The sequence below is a fragment of the Equus quagga genome, chromosome 22 (assembly GCF_021613505.1).
Source record: "Equus quagga isolate Etosha38 chromosome 22, UCLA_HA_Equagga_1.0, whole genome shotgun sequence".
Classification (NCBI taxonomy): domain Eukaryota; kingdom Metazoa; phylum Chordata; class Mammalia; order Perissodactyla; family Equidae; genus Equus; species Equus quagga.
This window is the reverse complement of record NC_060288.1, coordinates 452,666-476,677: the sequence shown is the minus strand read 5'-3', so window position 1 is coordinate 476,677 and position 24,012 is coordinate 452,666. Positions and strand designations below refer to the sequence as shown.

Genomic DNA, 24,012 nt, shown 5'->3' with positions numbered 1-24,012 from the left:
AACGATGTTTCGGTCAATGACAGGCTGCAGACATGATGCTGGTCCTGCACGGTTAGTGCCATACAGTCTAGGTGTGTAGTAACGCTACACCATCTAGGTTGGTGTAAGCATGCTCTATGATGTTTCCACAACGATGAGATCTCCTTATGACACAGTTCTCAGAATATAACCCCATTGTTAAGGAACACATGACTGTACTCTTACGTCCCCCATTCATATGTTGAAGCCCTAATCCCCACATGACTGTATTGGGAGGTGGAACCTTTAGGGAGGTAATTAAGGTTCAATGAAGTCATAGGGGTAGGGCCCTAAGCCTCTAAGACAAGTATGCTTAAAAGAAGAGGAAGAGAAACCAGAGATTTCTCTCTCTCTGCAAGGGCACAGAGGATACAGCAAGAAGGCGGCTATCTACAAGCCGGGAAGAGAGGCTTCAGCAGAAACCGACCGTGCTGGCGCCTTGGTCTTGGACTTCTGGGCTCCAGAACCATGAGAATGTTCTGGAGGTGGTTCTTAAGCCACTCAGTCTGTGGTATCTTGTTACAGCAGCGTGAGCAGACTTTACAGGTCTTTCTTCTTTCTTCATGTCATCGTTGTTGTCTTCTAAGTTCTCCTCTTAAGCCAGTTTTCAGATGCCTTGTCATCCTGGTCACCACTGTCTAGATACTTTCAAGCATGCTAGTGTCCTTTTTATTTTTAATTAGTCAATTAATTTTGAGGAAGATTGGTCCTGAGCTAACATCCGTGCCCATCTTCCTCTGCTTTATGTGTGGGACGCCTACCACAGCGTGGCTTGATAAGTGGTGTGTAGGTCCACACTCGGGATCCAAACTGGCGAGCCCTCGGCCACTGAAGCAGAGTGTGCGAACTTACTGTTACCCCACCGCGCCAGCCCCAACCAGTGTCCTTTTTAAAAATGAGAAACCCCAGGATGCACTAGGACTCCCTGGTGGTCTGAGCAGTCTGGGTACTGGACACTATCTCTCTAATGCTGTCTAAGATTGTGTTAGGTAGTTACCTGAACAAACCCCCAAGACTCATGTCTAACCCATCCTACATTTGGTCTACTATTTTAGTCAAAATTTAGAATTTTATCTTTTTCATTTCAGCTCTTTTTTTCAGACTGTAAAAATCATTTTTTTAGAACCCTACTTGGACAGGACTTTAGAAGTCTGGCCTGACCAGCCCACCCACTTGCTCAGTGCCAGCAGTTTTCATGCCATGTGTTTTAGTCAGGGCTGCTATATCAAATTACCGTAAACTGGGTGGCGTAAGCAGTGAACGTTTATTTCTCGCTGTCCTGGAAGTTGGAAGTCTAAGGTCAGGGTGCTGGCATGGTCAGGTTCTGCTGAGAGCCCTCTTCCTGGTTTACAGAGGGCTGTCCTCTTACTGTGGCTTCACAGGGTAGAAAGGGAGCTGCCCAACTCTGGCCTCTTTTATGAGGGCACTAATCCCATTTATGAGGGCTCCACCCTCATGACCTAATCACCTCCCAAAGGCCCCACCTCTAAAGACCATCCCCTTGGGGTTGGGGTTTCAGCGTACAGAATTTGCTGTGCTGTGTTCCTCGCCGTGGCTGGCAGTCTGCTCCTGTACTTCCACAGCGGAGGGAGCTGGCTGTTTGGCTATGGAACTTATTCCTCTGTTGGATTCCTTCAGATGTTTGGAGGAATTATGTATGTTGAGCCAAAATCTGACTCTGTAGCTTCCATTCTTTGATCACACGTGTGTTCTCTAGAGTGGCAGAAAATGTCTGTTCTTCCTGCACATGACAGTTTCTCAGATTGCCCTCTTCTCTCCTGTTATTTGCTGTAAACATTGCAACAATATTTTACTTAGTATCATTGGGGAAAATCAATCCATTTGGTTTTCACAAGCCAAAGTTAGATAGATAAATGAATCTATAAATGCATAAATAAAGGAGGAGCCTAATTGACAGGGGGATACTGCATTTGGTTTGTTTTAACGAATAACTTCAATCTGATCACTCTCTATGAAAACAGATTAAGGAAATAGGCTATGATTCCTTATTATTAGAATCAGTAAGATTTATACCTTCTCTGTTTAGTGTGATAAGCATTAAATCTTTATCAGAACTCTTCATAGTATTTAAAACAAATCATTTCTTCTAGACTCTTTTGTGGCAGGTATTTCCTTTTTTGTGGGAATCAAAGGCAGATGGGAAGCCAGCCTCGGCCTCTCTGAGCTGAAGCCCGAGGCAGGCAGACCCTCCCTGGCCTGCCTCTGGGTGCTGGGTTGGGTCTGTGATCTCCTCTGGCATTGAGTTCTTGGGGGAGTGGTTTGGAGCTCCTGCCTGTGAAGACCACTGCGGGCAGCCGGGCCAGTTGATGGGCCGGTGTCCTGCTGACGGTGTCTGGGGTCCAGAGCCCAGATGAACAGTGCCTGCCCTTGGTGGTGAACAGGGGCTCCAGCAGGGCGGGCTGTTCTGAGGTGGGACCTTGGCTGTGCTTTGCAAACTGCCTGAGTCTGCAGCCCTCCTGCAGACAGTGAATTACCTGAACCCTGCCAATAAATGAATACTTTTTCTGCCTAACCTAACCTGAGTCAGTTTCTTGTTTTTAACCAGGAACCTAGACAGGTACATCCTTGTTTGACTGTTGTGAAGTCGATGTGTAGAATTCTGGCGTTTAATCAACCATGCCTAAGCACGTGTGAGGTTGGCATGTACTGGTTAAGGAATGCACTCTCTAGGGTGTGTAATTGCTGCTTATGTGGCAGTTAGGAGTTATTTCTTTTCACCCTTAACTCATTTATTTTCAGAGTACTCTTCTAGGAAAGATTTAATTATTTGACCGTTTCAAAGCAGAGAGTGTTAAGAGAAGGAGGTCAAGCAGGGAACATGCCAGGATGTTGGAATTTAGGACATGGAAAGTGTTATAAAAAGGTAAAGCTATGTCTGCTGGCTGGTGGAAAGGTTACAATCTAATTAGGAACACTGAAGGTTCAACCGAGCTCCATGGAAGGGCTCTAGTTGCAAATATAAGAAAATGAGTGAAGTTGGTTTATCAGTGATTGGGTATATTGGGGTAAATGAGGTTTTTTTTCTTGTACCTAGCATCTGTTTTTCATTTCAAAAAACTAGATGGTTAAGAAATAATTACAGTTATTATGTATATACATGTGTATATATTTTATTAGCAGGGATAAACTTTTAAAATTCTTAAAGCTATATGTAATTTGGGAGTTAAAAAAAAAATCCCCTGTGGGCCATTCATATGGAGACAATGTGTCTGGTGTCTGCAGATCCATAATAATAATCCCTGCTTTCCCTCTGAATATTTACTCCTCGTGACTAGAATTTTCAGATGAAAGATCCTTGGCTTTCCTTTCATTTAGACCCATTTGCTTTAAATTATAGGTAAGTTAATAGGGATTCAGGTCTATAGAGTATGAGAGCCAAGGCTAATAGTAATGAGAGATCCCTTATAACCATTTGCTTATTGAATTTTATTGCAGATGAAAATTCAAAGTATCAAGGGCATTTCATTAATGTGATCTTACACTATATTGCTGAAAAATCTCAGGGGAATTTTTCTTCTTAGTCCATTTCTGTGAATATCATACATTGAACAAATAAGTATAGTATGATCTCTCTTTAGAAATGGCCACTCATGAAAAGCCATTGGTATAAGAGAATTTTTAACAAGGCCTAAAACATGGCTACTGTGTATTTCATTACTGAGTCTTGCCCCACCAGGAATTGGTAATGTTTTCTTGTCGTTCCACAAATTTACATTGTACTGTGGATTTCTAAATCTAAATTTAGCTGTTTTGTTCTCAGGATTTAATTAAGATGGTGTATTTTGTGGAAGAATATTTGTGGGAAAGTGATTTTTTTTTAAAAGAATGTATGACTATGATGTAACTTTACCTAGCACCTTAAAGCTGTTATTAAAATGGACCCCAGTAAAAGAAGCTATTCTGGAAGGCATTGCTGAACTTTAGCCCTCCCCCACATGTTTATTAAATAAGCAAATTTTATATTGGAACTTAAAGATTTAAAAGAATGTTATCCTTTTCAGAGTAGACACTTTGGAAGCTGTGTACTTATTTCTGTGGTGTTACAGTAGGTCAACATGCTGTTGGATCTTTTTCCTTTGGAGTTGCATTTATATCCTCCATTATATTTTTAAAAATTATCCTGAGTGGTGATGGACCTTTGTTCTTTTGTGGGTGGGTCTTATTTTTGAGTCAGACTACAACTTTTTGTGTGTTTGTGTGGGGAAGATTGGTCCTGAGCTAACAACTGTTGCCAGTCTTCTTCTATTTTATGTGAGATGCTGCCACAGTGTGGCTTGATCAGTGGAGCTAGGTCTGTGCCCGGGATCTGAACCCATGAAACCCGGGCCGCTGAATTGGAGCGCGTGAGTTAACCACTTGGCCACGGGGCTGGTCTCTAGACTACAACTTTTAAAGCTTGCTCTTTGTAAGCCAAGTGATAACAATAGGAAATAGTTTTTCTTTAGTGAGACTTGAGGTGTGTCTGTAAAGAAACCTCTTGTCTTATATGATGTGAAAACTGATTTTGGGGTTGTTTCAGAATAGGAATTCTAAATGATTTGCTCAGGGTTCCTTGAAATAATGTGTGGTTTCCTAGGGTGATTCTGAGTGAGGGCAGTTCATTTAGACATACAAGTTCTGTTTTTAAAAATAAAGTTCAGTATACTTTATGGCCTGCTTGTGAAATCTTCCTCAATGTCTTAGGATCCTAATTAGTCAGAATTGGACTTGGGAGCAGGTTTTTGAGTTGAGAAATCTCACTTACTGGTGGAAACATGTGGCTTCCTGAAGCAGTGTACGGAGTTTTGCACAGGCGCATTTGTTTCCCATTAGGAAAGGGGACAGTGTGTTCATCACCACCTTCTCCAAGGCGCCTGGGACCCCCAGACAATTGAGAAACAAGAAGGTCTTCCTTCTTGGGCAGTTTCAGGAACTATGTATGGGAAGATGGATGTGGCTTTCTGCCCCTGGTTCTTCTGTCAGTCTGGAGCTGTCCTCAGGAGCTGGAGTGCGTGTCTCCCGTGGGCAGAGCTGCTCTGTTAGTTCCTCACAGGGCTTCCCCGTTGAGTTTTGGTGGTTTACATTTAGATCTTTCGCTAGCCTCCTGTTGAAGCACCTCCCCTCATAGCTTCTGGGAATATACCTAATCCTAATTCTATGCATTTGGAACGAAGTGAGTTTTGGCAGAAGCCTGTGTTCGCCCGGTCAGTTGACTTTCCTAATAACCTGCATGTTACTTTTATGTGCCCTCATCTTTGGTTACTAACTTGATGATGTGACTATTTTGGCAGTTAGTGAATGTTTTTAGTAAGTGTAAAGGAATCTCTCCTACCAGCGTACGTGGTCGTTTGCCTTTCTTTTCTTTTACTTTTTTGGGTGAAATAGGAAAGAGAAACACTGTCCCGAGAGTCAGGGGAATTGAGGTGCCTTCTGGACCAGCTCGTAGGTAAAGGACTTGACCACCTGTGTTAGGTGTTCTAAAAATAGCTAAATGGACAATTAAGTAGCTTTCAGTGTTGTCTAGGTTTAATGTGGATATAGCCTTTTACCACTGGTCATCTTTAGATACTTTTATAGGAGACCTGCAGTAGAATTCCACTCTGATAGGTCTTAGAGCCCATGTGAAAAGAAGGCCAAGTGAAGCCTTTGTGGAAATATGTGTTCCCATCTGCCTGGGATAGTTTGGGCCGGGCAAGTAGGCTGGAATAACTTTTTGTAAGTCTTTTTGTTCTGCTTTTCAGTTTTTTTCAAATATTTCCCTTGAACTACCCTTCATAGCAAAATACAAGTAACATCCCTTCTATTCCTTCCCTAGTCCTGCTTGGGCCCATTTCCTGAGGCAGCATGCTGCCCGGGCATCATTTCTTTTATGACTCATTTAAAAAGATTTATGCCAATTTTGCATTCCATTTCCAAAAATATATTTATTTTAATGTAAAAATTAGGTCTTAAATGACCATCTGTTCAAAGTGAGCTCTGAGAAAATGTACTCGTTGGTCCTGAGACTTTGTGTACCTTGGCCCACTGCTGGGTAACCCTGAGGATCTGAGGATACCCTGTTTGAGAAGCACAGTTGTAGGGCATAACTGGAAGCTAAGAAGTCTGGAGAAGTATGTGTTTTTAAAACCTGTGACAGTCTAGTATAGAGTGTAAAAGTTTGTGAGGAGCGGAACGGCAATCCATCTGCAAAATGTATACTACACAGCTGCCTAATGAAGAAATCCGGATGTCTTATCTCAGTGAAAAGCATTTCCTTTAAAACAGCCCAGTGTATTCCACCCTTTACTGAGAGTCAAGTCAACTGTTTCCCTGACTGTGGGAGTGCGCCAGCTGTAATCCTGGGGAAAGTTATACATCACATTTATTTTTTTCATTATGCAAAGGGAGATTAAAATGCTTGCTGCCTACTCCTGTCATCAGGTGTTGTAAGGAAGGATTAATGAGATCATGCTGGCAATGTGCCTTACCCCCCCTGGAATAAATGGGCATGGAAAATACCAAGGATTATGTGACCAGGAGTTTAACCCAGGCCTGGCTGTACTCTGCTATTAAGCTTCTGTTTATTTTTGTTGACATGTTGCTTTAAACAATAAAATAAAGTGCTGTATGAAGCTGAAGGCCCATTCAGTAGGTGTGATAATATCCCTGTGTCAAAATGCAGAGCCGGCCTCTTGGCTTCACGTGTTTTAATTTGCTGTCCTGCTCAGGAATCCTGTGAGCGTGAATACTGCATGTTGGATTGGACACTTTTGCCGTAGGCCTCTTACTGCATTTTGCAGCTTCAAGTCTGTTTGTGGAGACTGGCTGCTTCAAAACTGTAGGCTGTCGTTTTTTTAGAGCGTATTTTAAACCTTGTGCCCTTCTTGAGTGCTAAATTGTCATTCTGGTGACCTGCCCTGCATTCTCCCCTGGGGCTTGTGATTCATGCTGTCACTGCCAGGGAGGGGCAGATGGGATGAGAGAAAGCAAAGCCTTCAGTGAAGCCTATGGTCCTTTTGTGAGTGGCCCAGCAGGGATGCTGGTTCCTGGAGCGCACAGCCTCCTCTCTGGGTAGATCTCCCGTGATTTCAGTGTAGAAACTTCCCTTGGGCTGTGGCAGAATGTGCTCATCCATCTTTAGGTAGCCAAGACCCAACTGGTGCCAGAGTGTTCAGAAAGACATGATTTCTCAATGACCCATGAATGAAGCTACTGTAATAGAGAACAGCAAAGTTTAAAATAATGTTGATATTCAGAATGGCAGGACTGGGCGAGGTGGAAATGAGATGGGAGAAATATAATTTTAAACTTTTAAAATTCCACTGAAGTATAATGCTTAATTGTTTGTGGATTCTAAGCAATGAGTTAGGCACATCTAAGAATAGCTTTTTAACATGAATGAATCTTTTTATGAGCTGAGCTTCAATGAAGAGTAAGTTGGTCATGCAAATTGTTTTTTAGTGGTCTGTTTTAAATATTTTAGGGCTAGGATTAAAAAAAAATTTAGGACTGTAAAGAAGTCTGACCCCAAAGCAACGCTATTTATAGTAATAGTTCTGTTATGTAGCCCAGTGAAGACATCTGTGTCACTTTGTTTCTAATGCTGTGTTTTCTTTGAGTTTGAAAATATGCAAAAGGAGTGACTTGGATGTAAAATGGAGACCGCTGGCGCTGAGTGAGTTGAGAATAGTTGCAGACACAAGAGTCTTTTGTGCTTCTCTGGGAATAAACAGCCAGTTGAGAGCCACTGCACACTCCAGCAGCTGTGGAGATGAAGGGAGACCTTGCGGTAGAGAAGTTCAGAGTCGTTGGGTGCTCATGAGGGGGAAAATCGTCTTTCCTCTGAATTAGTTCTGAGGCAACCTAATCCTTGAAGTAAAAAAGTAAGTGCACCAGGTTTTAAGGAGTAAGCATTAGTTTTGTGCAGTGTAAGAATTATTAATTAGAATTATAAAATAATATTTCTTAGAGCTTATTTTAATTGAGCTATTTTGCCATTTTGTAAATATAGGCAAATACAGGTAGAAACTATACATATGTGTGCTGTCTTCTTAATGAGGTATTATCTTTTTTGTAGGAAGTGCTGAAATGCATAAATTCTGTGTTTTTTGTAACTTTTCTTTCCTCTGCATGAAGAAGGCCTACCTACTAGGGCTAAATCACCTGCAGCACCTACCAGCATTCACAGAGAGGTAGTAAGCGGATGGTACAAGTGTGGAATGCTTAGGACGAATGGAGCCGTCTGATGGGGCCAGCTTGATAACTCCTACCCTTTCCACTGACATATTTGCCTCATGTTGCAGTAATGTGGCCTCTGTACTTTAGTTAGAAGCAAAGCCTTAAAATATTCCTGTTTCAATAAACTTGGGGTACTGTTAATAAATTATTTATACCTGAAGCATTGCTACTGACCATACATTTACCCCTACGCCCTGTTTATTATTTGCTCCCAGGTATGTTATATAGCAGGAATTCCCAGGCAAGATTAATGTAGGGAACTAATCATTGATTCTAATTTTTTAATGTTTGGATGGTCTCTATTTACCCTTCTGAGTAATTTTGAAAGAGGAGAATTGAATTTGTCTTGTTGATGCTTTGTATTTTAGTTGTTGCTGGTCAGGTATGTATAACATAAGAAAAAAAACCAACTAAGGTTTAGAAACTGGGATTCCATAGAGCACAGGAACCTTGGAGAGCCTGGTATGTGCGTGAGAAAAGTTTTGAAGGAAATTTTAATTTTGGAAGTAGAAATTAAGGGGGGTAAAGTTCTTCGTGGTTTGTAATGTATGGGAACATATATGGTGTCTAAGCAGAACTCTGCCAAAGGTCCTGGCAGGTCTTGGCTCTGCTGGTTACCTGATGTGACCTTTAACCTTTCCGTGTCTTCTTCAAGGTGCGAGTGACAATGGAACCTAGATCTCAGGTGCTGGTAAGGATTAAGGTGATAGGATATATAAAGTTCTTAGCAGAGTGCCTGGTTTATTGTTTGTAATCATACATAACTTTTTAAAAAAATAAACAACTGAGACCAACAAGAGCTATCCAGGCTAGGCAGTTCTTCAGCAGTTGGAAGTATTCGAACTTCAGGATGCTGTGGAAGGATTCAAGCATCAGCTTGATAGTCAATCTGGAATAACTCAAAGTCCATCTAAGGATGATCTTTTTACCCGGTAAAAAAATACCTCTCGCTGGAGATGCATTAGTGATATGATTTGCCATTTTTTTCAGAAATGACATTATCCTTCCCAGCCTCCCCCCCTCAAAATCCCTTTTGTTGTGTGTCTATATTGTCATATATTCCCAACTGGAAAGTAAAGCAAAGATTTCTAAGTTTTTTAGTGTTGGAGAAATTTTTTTAAGGGAATTCCTGATAGGCACGACAAAGTTTTAAGAATTGTAGTTGACTCATCTTCATTTTGAGACTAAATTTTATATTAGTCTCATTTCATTGAAAAATGAAAGCCAGTGTAGTAGATTTTACATCAGGAGATCAAATGATGTCTGTTTGTTATGGGCTTGAAGGGGTGAGCTCTGGGCAGTGGAGGAAGATGTACACTATCGGCCAGGACTTCGAAATATGTTTGTTAGACAGATAGCTGATTTATCTTGCTGTTTGACTCAGGACGAATAAAATACAGTAATTTTAAAGACGTCTCTAGAGGACTGTTTTATCTACAAATACCTTCTGTATATATTTAATTTTTATGACTCTTCTTTTTTTGTTGTCTTTGTGTTTATTTCGTTAGCTTAAATTATAACACCCTTCTCTGTGTTCTGTATTGCCGTCCCATCGTGTTGACGACTCTTGGATTCCTAAGTACTGAGTTGACTAATTAAAAAAGATAGTATTGTTTCTACCACTGCTTCATTAACAATGCTTATATACAGAGAGTTTCTCCTTCGTATTTAACTAAAATTTTTTCTGTTGCTGAATTTCTCCGCTTTTTAACGGGGTTGTAAAATGTATAAAAGTGCCATGTTCTCTAACTTACAGTCTTCAAGAGTCGGATTACCCCTCTGAGATGTTTCTATATTCGCCGCAGGCTTTTTTACTCCCTCTGGAAGTCTCACTTTCAGCTCCTCAAATCATCTTCATTATTTTTTCCGTTAGGCATGGAACTCTAATAGGGATCTAATTGGGATCTAGTGGTGATGACTAGAAAGAGTATGAAAGTGACATAACAGTGCTGTTATGTGAGCAATAATCACAGAAGCAGCAGTTTATTACCGGCTAGTGACCTACAGCGACCCTTTCTGTATTTATGCATTTTCTAAGATTTCCTACTGCAGTTTAGGATTTGTTTTTATTCAGTTGTTTCTTGGACAGCCTTCCATTATTTCATGATTTCTGCTTTAATTTATTACTCTGACATTCAATGAACCATTTTCCAAATCACATCTAAGGAACTGCAGTTTTCTCTCTTGCTTCTCTTTTATCTCGTCTCCTGCTGCTTCTTTGTATCATATATTCTAACCAGACGTGCCATTGACTGTTAATCGTCAGAAAATACCTCTTGATCCTGTTTCTCCTTAATTAGGATTCCTTCTTACCCAGCAAAGACTACACTCCCCATTCTGACATTAATTTTTCAAAGTCAGTGGATACTTGAGTGTCATCTTCGTTCAGGGCATGCATCGAAGGGTCGAGAGCTCAGAAATCAAATAGAGTCCCAGGCTCAGGGAACTTACTGTCTGTTTTCTCTTGATAGATCACTCATCAGTACAAGATAGATTATTGTAAGTGTTGAATCAAAGGAGTAGCACAGGGATTAAGTGCTAGGACTTCCAAAGAAAGGATGACATGAAAAATGTTGTCTGGGATGGGATGGTTTTCAGGTCAGGGGTGGGACTGTGCCTTGGAAAAAAGAGTTGAATGTTAGTGCGGCAGCCTACATTTGCCTGGCCTCGTGTTTCTAGGCAGAGGGACCACCATGGGTAGAAGAGTGACTTCTCTAATGACCGAACTGGGGAGAAAGAAGGAGGATCCTCAGCTCAGTGCCCACCTGGCCTCTCTGTTCAGAAACACCTGCGCTTGGCTTTTTCTGCCTAAACACACCTGGTCCTTCTAGGGTAGCTGGGGTTGTCTAGCTGTGTCAGTGACTAGCTGGGGAAGTCTGGCTTCTTGTCACAGATCTACAACTGTTTTCTCTAGTCAGCTTTATCTGTAATAAAGATGATGTCAAGACTCCCATTTCCCTCTTGATTGGATGTGAGCTTGGAGAGAAGGGTGGAAGGCAAGGTTGGTGGCATCCTAAGGCGTTAAACGCTGAGTCGATGAATACTGTTGTTTAGTGTAGTGGAAAGTGAGAGAAGAGTTGGAATAGGAGATTGGAGCCAGGTTGTGCAGGCCTGCAGAGTGTGGACTTTATTTTGTGTGCTGAGGACCCGTTCAAGTTTTTTGAGCACTTTAAGCGTATAGTTTTGTTTTAGTACTATGAATCTGATAGTGCTATAGAATGACTTCCTATTTTTACACTTTTTTTAAAGCCTTTACTTCAAAATTTTTCAGTTGGGATTCATGGAACTTCTGGCTTTGGAAATTCTGAAGTAAGAATTCTTGAAATATCCTGAAATCGTATGTAGGATATTTTAAAGGGGCTATCTTCCAGAAAGGGCTATCTTCAGAGCCGCTACTAAGCACCTTTGTATTATTTGCTCATAGGACTTACAGGAAGAGAATTTTACCATTAAGTATGACCTTTACTCTGGGTTGTATTGTAATGTCTTTTTCAGATTACAGAAGTTCTTTTCTGTACCTAGTTTTTTAAGGCTTCTTTTTAAAATAATAAACTGATTTTGAATTCTATCAAATATTTTTCCACATGTAATCATATAGGTTATTCTCCTGTCATTTGTCAGTAAGGTAAATTATATTAATCAATATCTAAAATTAAAACAGCTTTGCATTCTTGGGATGAACCCAACTTGGTCATGATGAATTATCGTTTTTTTAGATTGTTGAATTCATTGTGCTAATCTCTTGTTTGCAGTCTTTGCGTTTAGTTTTGGGAGACTGACCTGCAGTTGTCCTTCACAGGAAAACATGTAAATGTTTTCCGTAACTCCTTGAGTGCTCAGAAGGAATCCGTGCATTGGGAAACCTTCAAACAAACAAACAAAACCACCAAAACCCCCCAACCCCTCCCAAATTGGAAATAATAATACATGGTATATGATGAATAAATAAATAAAGTAATTAACACAAAAGGGTAGGTGCTATAAAATCAAAGTCCTTCTCCAACCTCAGAAACCCAGTTTCCCTGGCAACCTGTTACCAGAGATTACGTGTGTGTACACACAACACATTCCCCCTTCCATAAATGGTTGCGTATTCTACACATGGTTTCCCACCCTGCAATTTTTACTCAGTAGTATGTCTTGGAGATAGTTGGAGATGGTGTAGCACTTAAAGTCTTCCTCATTCTCTTGTTAGTGTGCCTGTTGTATTTCCTCACGTTCCACAACAGTTAACTAGACCCCTGTTGATAGACCTTTAAGTTGTTTCTTGTATTTTGCTCAAACAAACATCATTTTGGCATGTAGGTGTTTTTTGGAATAAATTCCTACTAGTAGAATTGCTAAAAGTATGTGTACATTTCAAGTTTTGATAGAAATAGCCAAATTATCTTCCGAATGGTTTATATCTCTTCACACTCCCCTGGTGTCTGTGTGTGCCATGGCAGACGTCTGAAGTGTCCTGGCCTGAGACACGTGACCACAGCACAGGTCCCTCGCTTTCTTGATCACACCAGCTGCACCCACACTTCGCCCCATGAGCAAGTGCATTCATTACTAACTTGGTGATCTCATGAGCTTCAGCAAGCAGCAATTTCCTGAGAGAGCCTCGCGAGGGCCTCGGCAGCTGCTGTGATCTGAAGTGTTGCTGTGGGGTGAGACCAGGTGTTGAATTCAGCCTGTCAGAGTTACTCCTGTCTATTCTTTACCATCCCTCCCCTTCCAGGCTGGAATGGAATAGTGGAAAGAAATTCAGCAAATGCTGGCTTCTGTCAGCTCTTCGGTGCTGATGATGAATGGAGAGGCTGGAGGTTGATGGGATGACGTGGAATTAGCTCTTGGAGATTTGGCCTCTGTCTAGGTTCTTCTTACCTTTGACTGTGTTTCCCTCAGTTAGATGTACTTCTCGAGTTGTGTGCCGTCAGCCTTCTTTTTTTTTTTTTTAAGATTTTATTTTTTTCCTTTTTCTCCCCAAAGCCCCCCAGTACATAGTTGTATATTCTTCATTGTGGGTCCTTCTAGTTGTGGCATGTGGGACGCTGCCTCACCGTGGTTTGATGAGCAGTGCCATGTCCCCGCCCAGGATTCGAACCAACGAAACACTGGGCCGCCTGCAGTGGAGCGCGCGAACCTAACCACTCGGCCACGGGGCCAGCCCCCCGTCAGCCTTCTTTCCTGAGTGATTATTTATTCTGAAGCCTGGGCATGTGAGGTGAGTGATATGTGCTCTGAAGGTTGGCACTCACCTCTTGCTGCATTTGAAATAGTTATAGTTAGTTGTAGGTATGGGCGGGGGACACAATATTCTGTCGTTTTTATTTTATTATTTTTCAAAGATTTTATTTTCCCTTTTTCTCCCAAAGCCCCCCGGTACATAGTTGTGTATTTTTAGTTGTGGGTCCTTCTAGTTGTGGCATGTGGGATGCCGCCTCAGCGTGGCTTGATGGGCGGTGCCACGTCCACGTCCAGGACTCGAACTGGCGAAACCCTGGGCCGCCGAATCGGAGTGTGTGAACTTAACCACTCAGCTATGGGGCCCACCCCATTGTGTCATTTTTATAGACAGCACCTCTGTCTGGACCCCCAGTTGTCACCAGAAACAGTGATAAAGCAGTGACCAGGAGCTTTGGGGTATGGCCTCTGGTGAATGGGCCAGAGAAGAAGTGGGTAGGGAGTTAAAGAAGAGCAAAACCCTTAATCCTTTTGTCTTTATCTGTTAAGCATCTCTTCCATTATTAACAATGATCTTTAGGCTAGAAAGGGATATATGTAAAGCACTGATACTTTGCCAAAGTAGTAGCCTCGTTTGTTACAATATTAACCCAAACTGAGAAAATATTAAAATGTCAAACAAAACAACATAAACCATAGTCTAAGTAAGACTTGGTTGGTGCTGTGGCATTAGGAGTTCTCCTGTCTGACTTTTCTCTAGGATTAGGTCTTGTTTGCTCAGAAACTTCTAATATACCTCCCTCCCTTAAGTTGACTAACAAATAATTGAATACCAAGTCCGAACTCTTTAGCCTGACGTTTGAAACTCTTTGGTGCTAATCTGCTTCTTCAGTGTAATCATCTGCTTCCTTACTATTTAAAGTGTATTCCTGGACCAAGAGCCTCAGCGTCACCTGGAGCTTCTTAGACATGCAGGATCTTAGACCCCACCCCAGACCCGTTGAGTCAGACCTGGAATTTTAGCAAGATCCCTGAGTGTTTGGTGTGTCCACTGCAGTTTGAGAAGCACTGATCTGTTTCTCTTTTCCTAGCCTCCCTTTATGTCCTACTAGCAGCTTAACTGGGCTAGCTGTCGTTTTCTGAACATGTTCTGCACTTCCCCATCGGCCTGCCTTTTCTCAAATGATTGTTTTCCTACAAATGTCCTTTTCTCTCTGCTTCCTTCTGTCTTTCCTTCCATTCATCCGATTTATTAGGTATGTAGAATATGCTAAGAACTGTGATTTGGATGGAATTTCAGACATGATTGAAAGCAGAATTCCTGCCCACTGCTGGGACAGGCTCTCTGGAGGGCAGCTCAGCAGCACACATCAAGAGTCTTATGCCTTTGACCCCAAAATTCTACTTCTAGGAGATTTTCCTAAACTAATAATCAGAAAAGAAATACGTAGAAACTTGATCACTACAGCACTATTTACCATAGTAAGAAATTGATAAGCTAATAAATTATGTTATAGCCATACAGTAGAGTATTATGTAGTCGAGAAAGTAAGGTATATATGTATTGATGAAATGAAAATATATTAACAGTATATTATTGAATAAAAATTGTTATTAAAAAATGCACCCTTAACTCCTCTACTCCAAAGGCTTATAGTTGAATAAGAGAGAGATGTAAACCAAATAATGTAGAAATACAAATGGTAATTATAATGATAACAGCAGCAACTAACATCTGTTGGACACTTCTAATGTCCCGAGCTGAGTTCTAAATGCTTCACATGTTATCTTCCTTTATCCTTGCAAAAACCCTATGAAGTCAGACTATTGTTACTTCCAAATGAAAAAATTTTAATATGTTCATACATTTTAATTTTTGCCAATATGATGCGTAAAACTTGGTAGCTTTTATTTTGTATTTCACTGATTTTTAGCAAGGTTGAACATCATTTAACATATATTGGTCATTTACTTTTGCATTTCTTAGATTGTCTGGTTTTGTCTTCTGCCTGTTTTTCTATTGGGTTTGTCTTTTTCTTATTGATCTGTTGGAATTTGTTATATCTTGGATATTTAAATATATGTTGCAAATATTTACTCCCAGTCTATGCTTGTCCTTAACTTTATGTTGTCTTTTATCATTTTTCTTTACAGTCAGACTTGGGGTTGTCATTCTTGATTTTTGGTAGTGTCTGCTTGCTGTTAGCCCTTCTCCCTAATACAGTAGAGTCTTATGAGAGTTAGAAAATAATGAAATTTCCCCAAATTGTCCATATGTAAGAGCCTTGAGGGGCTCTCCTGAATAAAGTATGTGTATTTCATTGCTTGGACTTTTAAACATGTATACTTTGGCCACTCTGAAAATCTACTTTCTATGTTCTGAATATGTGTTTGCTGGATAATTGTGTTCCAAATAATAGAATTGTTATAATACCACCCCTTCCTTATATTTTTCATTAATTTGCTCTTGTATGGAAGATGATTTGTTTTCAGCTCCCCCAAGCGAAATTGGGGGTCTGTAATCAGACTCACAGCAGCTGTCTTTGTTCATCAATTGATGTGAGCTGCCAACCTCAGTTAACCAGATTTTACCACCTGTCTAAATAACATGTAAAGGCAATCTCCAACTTTTATAAGTGAATCCCCAAAGTTCATTTATAATTAAATTATTTGGAACTCAACTTTTATTTTTCTACAGAAACAAGTCAGTTTCTAGGTTTCCAGGAAGCCCCAGCAAGCATTCTTAAAATTAACTCTTAGTAATACTTTGTGAAGCATTAAGTATTATTTGAACTCAACCTAAAAAATATCGTTTATCACATTATTTTTATATTCCAATTATGGATGTGAAAATAGAAAGAACAAGCCTGGGGCCGGCCTGTTGGCTCAGTGGTTAAGTTCGCATGTTCCGCTTCGGCGGCCCCGGGTTCCCTGGTTTGGATCCCAGGTGTGGACATGGCACTGCTTGGCAAGCCATGCTGTGGTAGGTGTCCCACATATAAAGTAGAGGAAGATGGGCACGGATATTAGCTCAGGGCCAGTCTTCCTGAAAAAAAAAAAATTAAAAAAAAAAAGAACGAACAAGCCTCTAACCTTCAGAAGCTCTGGCATTCAGAGACTAGGGAATGTGGTTGGGTGGATGGGGAATAGGGTGTGTGTAACATCTTTAAAACTATAAGAGTGAAGACACCTCTTGGCAAATCATTTATTCACCAAGCTCAATCATTTATTCACCAGCTTAAGCAGCTCGAGGAGTTAGGTGAAAAGTCAGGTCCTCCAGCTGCACTTCCAGGACCTAGTTGGGCAGGCCTGAGTAGTTTACAAGCTGCAGTTTATCCACAAGCACCCCACAACACTGTCACAGGTCATCCCCGGACCAGCAGCAATTCTGCTCTAGAATGTTCCACTACCCCTCCATTATCTTTCTCCAGTATGAGTGAGAACAAGTCAGTTCTTGGATCACCTGAATCTGTGCGTGAGGCTGATGAACTTGGTATGGGCACAGTGTCAACTTGATGTCCCTGAAGAGGTAATTGACCAAATGGGACCTAAAAGTCCTGAAAGAATTAATTACTTTTAACATGCTTATGTAAGCAGTTTGTTTCTGAGAACTTTACTCATTTTGGCTTACAAAGGAATAGTTTGTGTCTTTGTAAAAGCTCAACACGGAAAATGGGAGCTTTTTAGTATTCCAGCTAGGCAACGCTTGTTTAAAGAAAGGAGATCTTCTGAAATCAGAATCCAGGTCACTTTGTCAGTTTGTGCAGTGTCTTTTACCTTTTGACTGCCCATCTGACTTTCCTGAAGCTGGCACCCTGGGAAGTTATCAGTGGAAAATCAGGCAATTAATACCTCTGTCTTGTCAGGACATTTTGAAGAAATGACTTTACTGGTAATTGCCAGAGGTATTACCCTGTTATATTTTTATATTTCACATAATATATATTTTACTTTTCTGTATCATTTTAAATTAAAATTTCAATGAAAAAATTTCATCAAGATCATTGTTAACTAGTGTTATTTGTCTGAGAATTGACTTGGAATATTTTGTTAAATTTCTATTTGCAGGACTTATGTTCTCTTTAGTGTCCTTCTTGCCCTTGACTTGACAGATGCGTGTTTTATAGATCCCTTTCCCTCAGCTCATGCATGTTTCTTCATAATGGGCATCTGTTAACAGCTGGGGGTGAGATGCTTGGTGCCCTCTGGTCAGGATTTATGTCCTGCAGGCAGACCCAGATGCTTCCCAGGGGGCTGACCTGCCTCTTCTGATTGTCTCTTTATGACACCAAACTCATGATCATTGGGCTTTTTCATAAGGGGCACATGTTTGGAGATACTTTGCTCTGGTAAAATGTAGGTAGACCACATTATTCCTAATATTCCAGGGACTGTTATAGCTTAAATTACAGCCTGGATTTTATGACTTTCAGAATGCTTGTATTTGCCCAGAGGTAATTTTTTCTCTGTACGTGCAGGTTGAGTAAATGGTTTATGCTTCGTAAGTAGAAAAGAGTGTTGGTTTAATTTATTTGATCCCTCACATACTTCCTTGGACGAGAAGAAAATTATGGCTGATTTTCTTACCTTAATCAAGACCAGTCTTTAGCATGTCTTATTTGTAAGATCCAGTCCTAGAATTACGTGTTTCACTAAGATATGTAGCTCTGCCCAGAGGTGACTTTCAGGTTAAGGGAAGTAAAGATGTAGTAAACTGAGATGAGAAGACACTGTTCATGATGCCCACCTTGGATTCACATTTAACACCTATTTTTCCTTCCTGTCAAAGTGCCAAATGACATGTTTTTTAAAAAATTAGAATGGATTTAATTTTTATCAGAAGTTAGTGGAAACTTTGGAGTAACTAAAGACACTTTCCTATGTTGCAAAGCTTAGATTTAGGTGAATAAGGCTGATACTTAGTTTTCACTTATGTAACCTTATGGCATTTCTGCCAAGCCTTCAAGGCTGTTTTGAGGTTGCTGAGTTTATAAGGATTCAGCAAAAATGTTTATGAACACTTGCTGTGAGCCTGTGGTCTCTGTCTGCTTTGCGTGACACTCGTTTTGATTGTTTTTAGTCCCCAGCCATCCTCCTTTTTTGTTGCGTGCACAGGGCGGCATTTGTAAATGTTATTCATTCACAGTCTGGTTGATTTCCTGGGCGGGACCCTGGTTCTGCTGGGCTGGCTTTCCCAGTTCTCTGCGGTGTTCCCGCCTTCCCTCGTAGTACCTGCGTGTGGAAAGCCCTGGCGTCCTGAGTGAGAACCTGGAGCCTGTAGCAAGTAAGGAGAGCTCTTCAAAGACTGAAAAGTGGGTGTTTTTCTTTTTAAAATCTAGATCTTTATATTGTCAGCCTCATTTATGAGTTTTAAGCCTTATCGGAAGTACACAGGTACAAGACCCTGAGGAAGGTGACAAAGGTAGGTAGCACGTAGAGAAACAAGAAAGGCCACATGGAGACTAGAATCGCTGGGTCTGCAGGTCTGCCGTGAGGGCCTCACCATCTCTCATCACTAGTTATGAAGTGGTGGGAAAGGCAGAACATATGTTGTGCACTAATAACATTTGGTCACTAATTTTCTTTAGATTCTGTCATTGAAGCTTTCCAACACTTTAGTTACTTGGTGCCTTAGTGAAGGAGCTGTGAGGAAAACTTCATCCCCGTGTCTCACCTTTATTTTACGGGAAGCTTTGTTACAGAACGTTTATCATCCTGGTTTCCTAGCCCTTAACTTTCTACGTCACACTCCAAAAAAATAAAGCCTCTGTCCCCATGTGTAGTAAGTCATAATGTAGTGTGAATTCAGAGTCTTGTCCAGGGCAGGCACAGTTCCTAAAAGGGGGATATAATCTTCCCAGTTGCTCAGAAGTCAACTAAAATGGGCCCAAGATGCATATTATCAAGGCAGGAGTCCTTTCCTTACCCTCCCCTGACTTGACCTGCGTGTCAGTGGAGGGCAGCATGGTGCCCCTGTCTCTGCGCCACAGTCCTCTGCCACCCGTTGGTCTGGCTTCCCTACCGCGTGCCTGGAGGAGCAGCCGAGCCCCCCGCCCTGCCCAGGGAAGTGTGCTTTCAGGGCCTGGGCCGAGGGAATGGACAGCACCTGGTGGGAAAATGACACTAGACCATCAGGGGCTTTTGAAAGGGCCACGGGTTCAGCTCTTGGCTCTGCTCACACAGTTAGAGACAGGCTGGCAGCAGGGCTGGAGAGTGACGAGGGCTGAGTTCTGCTTCTTGCCGCTGTCTTCTCCTTAGCCTGTGTCCATTTCTGGCCTTGCCCTTTGGTTTTGATGCCGTTTCTAGCCTTCAGAAATCAACGGTATGGCCTTTCTGTTATCCCGTTTGTCTCCTGGCTGTTTTGGCCTCTCTTTATTCTCCAGAGGCTCTCTGTGCCAGTGTTACTTGGCGCTGTTCCTAGCTTTGGAATATCATTCCAATTAGCCTGTCAAGGGAGTGGGGGCTGGGGGCAGGGGAGTTGTAAATTACATGGACCACCCCCTCCTTCTCAGACACCGGTCTTTTCTGCTTGTTCATGTGCAGGCATGTGTCAATTACATTTGAAGGGAAAAGTGCTGCACAGGATGTGATTTGGATCTCTCTCTTTATTACCAGGTAAACTGTGGCAATGCATGGTTTTGTTTGTTTGCTTTTCAATACAAATTTCTTCATTATAGTGGAAGAGCAAAGTATATTTGGATGGACTGCAATAACAAGGAACAGTATCAGTGGAATAATAATTACTTGTTAAGTCTTGTGATTATTTCATTAACAACTTATTTGCCTTTGAAAGCAGCAGAAGTATACTTACAGAAGAAATGGGAGTGGGAACCCATAGTTTTTTTATTAGATAGATGTAGATCGCAAAAGTGTGTGAGCTTTTGTGTATGTATTTCTCTGTCTGTATTAGTTTCCTGTGGCTGCTATAACAAAGTGCCACAAACTTGGTGGCTTAAAACAGCAGAAATTTATTTTCTTACAGTTTTGGAGGCCTGAAGTCTGAAATGAGATTTAGGGCCGAAAACCAGCAAGTAGTGCTTTCTCTGGAGACTCTCGGGAGATGTTTCCTTGCCATTTGCAGCCTCCAGAATGGCATTTCTTGCCTTGTGGCCCCTGCCTCCATCTGATGGCACAGCATCTTTTCTCTCACTCTGCTTTCCTCTGACTTTCTTCTCTGTCTCAAATCTTGGCCCACCTGGGTAGTCCAGGATAGTCTCTTCATATTAAGAAATTTAATCACGTTTTCAAAGTCTTTGGCATTATAAGGCAACATTCACAGATTCCGGGGACTTGGATGTAGACATCCTGGGAAGGGTCCTTATTCAGCCTACTGCAGAGTGTGTGTGTGTGTGTGTGTGTGTGTGTGTAGGTGTGCTTGTGCCTGTCTGTTTAAAATTTCCTATCTCTATTCCTGAGCTGGTCTACAAGCAGGTACACCCCAGTAGCAATGAGCATACCCAACTACCCAATGTCCAGTTCTCGTATCTAAATGGTAAATAATAGTCTTCACTAAGAGAGACCAGGTTTTTGTTTGGTTTTTTTTTTTTTAAAGAAATGACTGATTCCAGGGAGAAGCCTGGACCATCCTATTGTACCAGAAAGTAAAGAAGTGCTCAGAGAATAACGGGGACGTGTCAAAAAGACACAGAAGCCAGCTAGAGCTTTCACTGGCCAAAACCAGGCAGTTTGAGTATTGAAATAAATAATGAATGTGGTGGATTACAACTCACTGGATAAAACATAAATTCAGTCCATACTGATAAATATAAATTAATTTACAAGTTGAAAGTTTCATGAGGAATGGCATATTTACCTTGTTTCTAAGTATCTTTCCACAGCAAACTAATTGATTACAAAGAGAAAAAGTTTAAGTTGACAGAGGAGAAGGGTGGCAGATCACAGTGAATGCATGCGATAAGTAGTGGGACAAATTGAAATTATATTCCATTAGACAGGATGCAAAGAGGAGAACAGCATCACTTCTGTGATATTCTTGTCAAAGATGCGTAATCTGAATTTAATCATGAGGAAAGGTAAAGACAAACCCAAGTTGAAGAATATTCTACAAAATAACTGGTCTGTAATTTTCAAAAAATGTCATAGTCATGAGAATTAAGGAATATAATGTAATATAATAGTGAGGTTAAATAGCCAATTGGAAGTTCTAAGCTTCACTGTAGAAGGATCTGGTTAGGCTGTTATTAGTGCACCCCTGACTGAATTATTTAGATCTTTCTTCTTGGGCTGGTTGCTTTCTGCAGAGAAAACTCTTCAGATCTCCTGCCTGCAGGGTCTCAGGTGTCAGTATTCCATAGGCTGCGTGGGAGAGAAGTCTAAGCATCTTAACATCCTGCAAACAAGTCCCGTTTCCACTGTGGTATCCTTGTATCAGTTGTGCCTGGTGTCTCCCGGGCCAGGGATGTTCTTTGAGAAATCTCTCTGGTGGATGAAGCTCCATTCTTCTGCCTGGGTGGACCAGGGACAGTTGCCCGATGAAGTAGGTGGGAGTCTGGGGATCTAACTGCTTGATAACCATTCCTTCTCACCAGTCCTGCTTGTTTTAGCTCCTCACTCCCTCCATTCCCCTTCCTTGGCCTTTGAGTATTCTGTGGTGTGACTTGGACTGGTTGTGTTCCCTTTCAACAGGACTTAAGTTACCTGTCCTAACAACTTCCCTTTTGCTCTTAACTCTTTTGGCTTTTCCTTATGTGTTAATTGGCTAGGCTGCCATCAGAAAGTACCACAGACGGTGAGAAAAAATTGCTTTCTCACAGATCTGGAGGCTAGACATTTGAGATCAAGGTGTCAGCATGTTTGGTTCCTTCTGAAGCCTCCCTCCTTGGCTTGAAGATGGCCTGCTTCTCCCTCTGTCTTCATAACAGTTGTCCCTGTGTGTCTGTGTCCTAATCTCCTCTTTTTATAAGGACACCGGTCATATTGGATTAGGGCCCACCCTAATGACTCATTTTAACTTAATTACTTCTTTAAAGATGGTCTCAAAATGTGGTCACCTCTAAGGTACTGGGGGTTAGGATTGCAACATATGACTTTTGGGGGACAGCATTTGTAACACCTAACCATTGCCTTTTACAGTGTTAGTGCTCAGCTTCCTGTTCTTGCTGACCCTTGAGTTGGCATGAGCAGTGCCCTCTTTCCATGGCCCTGCCTTCTGCTGGGTGATGGGAGCAGATGGGGTTGAACAGAATCGAGTGTGGAGTGTGAATGTTGGAATCAAGTGTGAGTTTTGAGTGAGTTGTGAAATATTTTTATAATCTTTAATTTAGCTTTTCATCTTCTCTGGCCTAAAGTATTCTATAATACTGAACTTTGACTGACTAGGGAACTCTCATCCTCTGAACATCATACTGAAATTGAAATGATAAGGAGATGAAGGAGCATGTCACCCTCCTCAAACTCTGCTCTCAGCCCCTACCTCCACTGTGCCTCCTCTGGCCCCGTCTTTCCCCTCCCAAATCAACTGAAAATTACTTTTACTTCTGAAATTTGCGTGCAGCTTTCTGCTTTCTCTTGATTTTTTGTAGCTAGACAGTTAAAAGAGTTATTTTATATAAGTAGTATTTCTCTTGCGTCTAAAATTGGTAATTATTATCAGTAATATCTTGAGAGTTGGATAATATAACTGAAAGTTCTTTGTAAATTTGAAAAGCCATATAAAATGTGAGGTTGGAATTTTATTTGTCCTGTCCGTTTAGTGGTGGAGTTGCATTTTTAAGTGGAGGGCACATTTTGGTTATCAAGTCATTGTAATTTTATCACAAGGAGAAGATTTATGTTTTTCCTCCTTAGTGAAATATCTGTGAAGGTGGTTCAGAAGTGTGAAGAATCTTTGTGTTTCAGAATTAGGAGGCACCTTAGAGATAAATTTGAATAACCCTCTATTAATAGGGAAGCAGAAGTCCAAAGCCTCCGCGTTGGTGTGACGCTGAGTGGAAGACCCAGCCTGGCCGTGAGCCTGCAGCATCTGACAGTCACTCCATTTGCGACTGTTCATATCCTGTACTTCCTAATAAGGCTTCTGTTTCTAAAGTGACTGTGATAAAACAAAAGAATATATTTTATTCAGTGAGTAATACAGAAGGAAAAGTAGTGCTGAATTATGTGGGTCTTCCATCAAGTTGATTGTTTCAAATACAGTTTTTCAGACCTGCAAAAATTATCGTAGAGATGGGTGAAGATTTGTAACCCTTGGCATGGAGAGAGGATATATCATTGGGGCTTGTGGCTTTAAGAATAATTAACATGAGGGGCCGGCCTGGTGGTCTAGTGGTTAAGTTCAGTGCGCTCTCCTTTGGCGGCCTGGGTTCAGCTCCTGGGCGTGGATCTACACCACTCATCTGCGGCCATGCTGTAGCCGTGAGCCATGTATAAAAGAGAGGAAGATTGGCAATAGATGTTGGCTCAGGGGAAATCTTTCTCTGCAGGAAAAAAAAAAAAAAGAATAGTTAATGTAAATGGAGTGAATTTTATTTCACCAGGCAAGGCAGGGGAATGTTAATGCTTAGATTTGGGGGTGAATGTTGAGTTTTAGGTTCCTCCATAATTGTCGTAGTATGGATTACTTTATTAGGGTCGAGCCCTTTAGTCTTT

At 41.3% G+C, this 24,012-nt stretch overlaps 1 protein-coding gene across 6 annotated transcripts in view; it reads left to right on the top strand.

Annotated features, from left to right (window-relative positions):
- PSD3 (pleckstrin and Sec7 domain containing 3) overlaps window positions 1-24,012 on the top strand; it is a 643,022-nt gene that overhangs the window by 245,547 nt on the left and 373,463 nt on the right. The window contains exon 2 of one of the 6 annotated variants that reach the window (XM_046648395.1): window positions 19,948-20,019. The exons of the other annotated variants lie outside the window; for them this stretch is intronic. The gene's annotated coding sequence lies outside the window, so the exon portion shown is untranslated. The remainder of the gene's footprint in view (window positions 1-19,947; window positions 20,020-24,012) is intronic. 6 annotated transcript variants of the gene reach the window in all.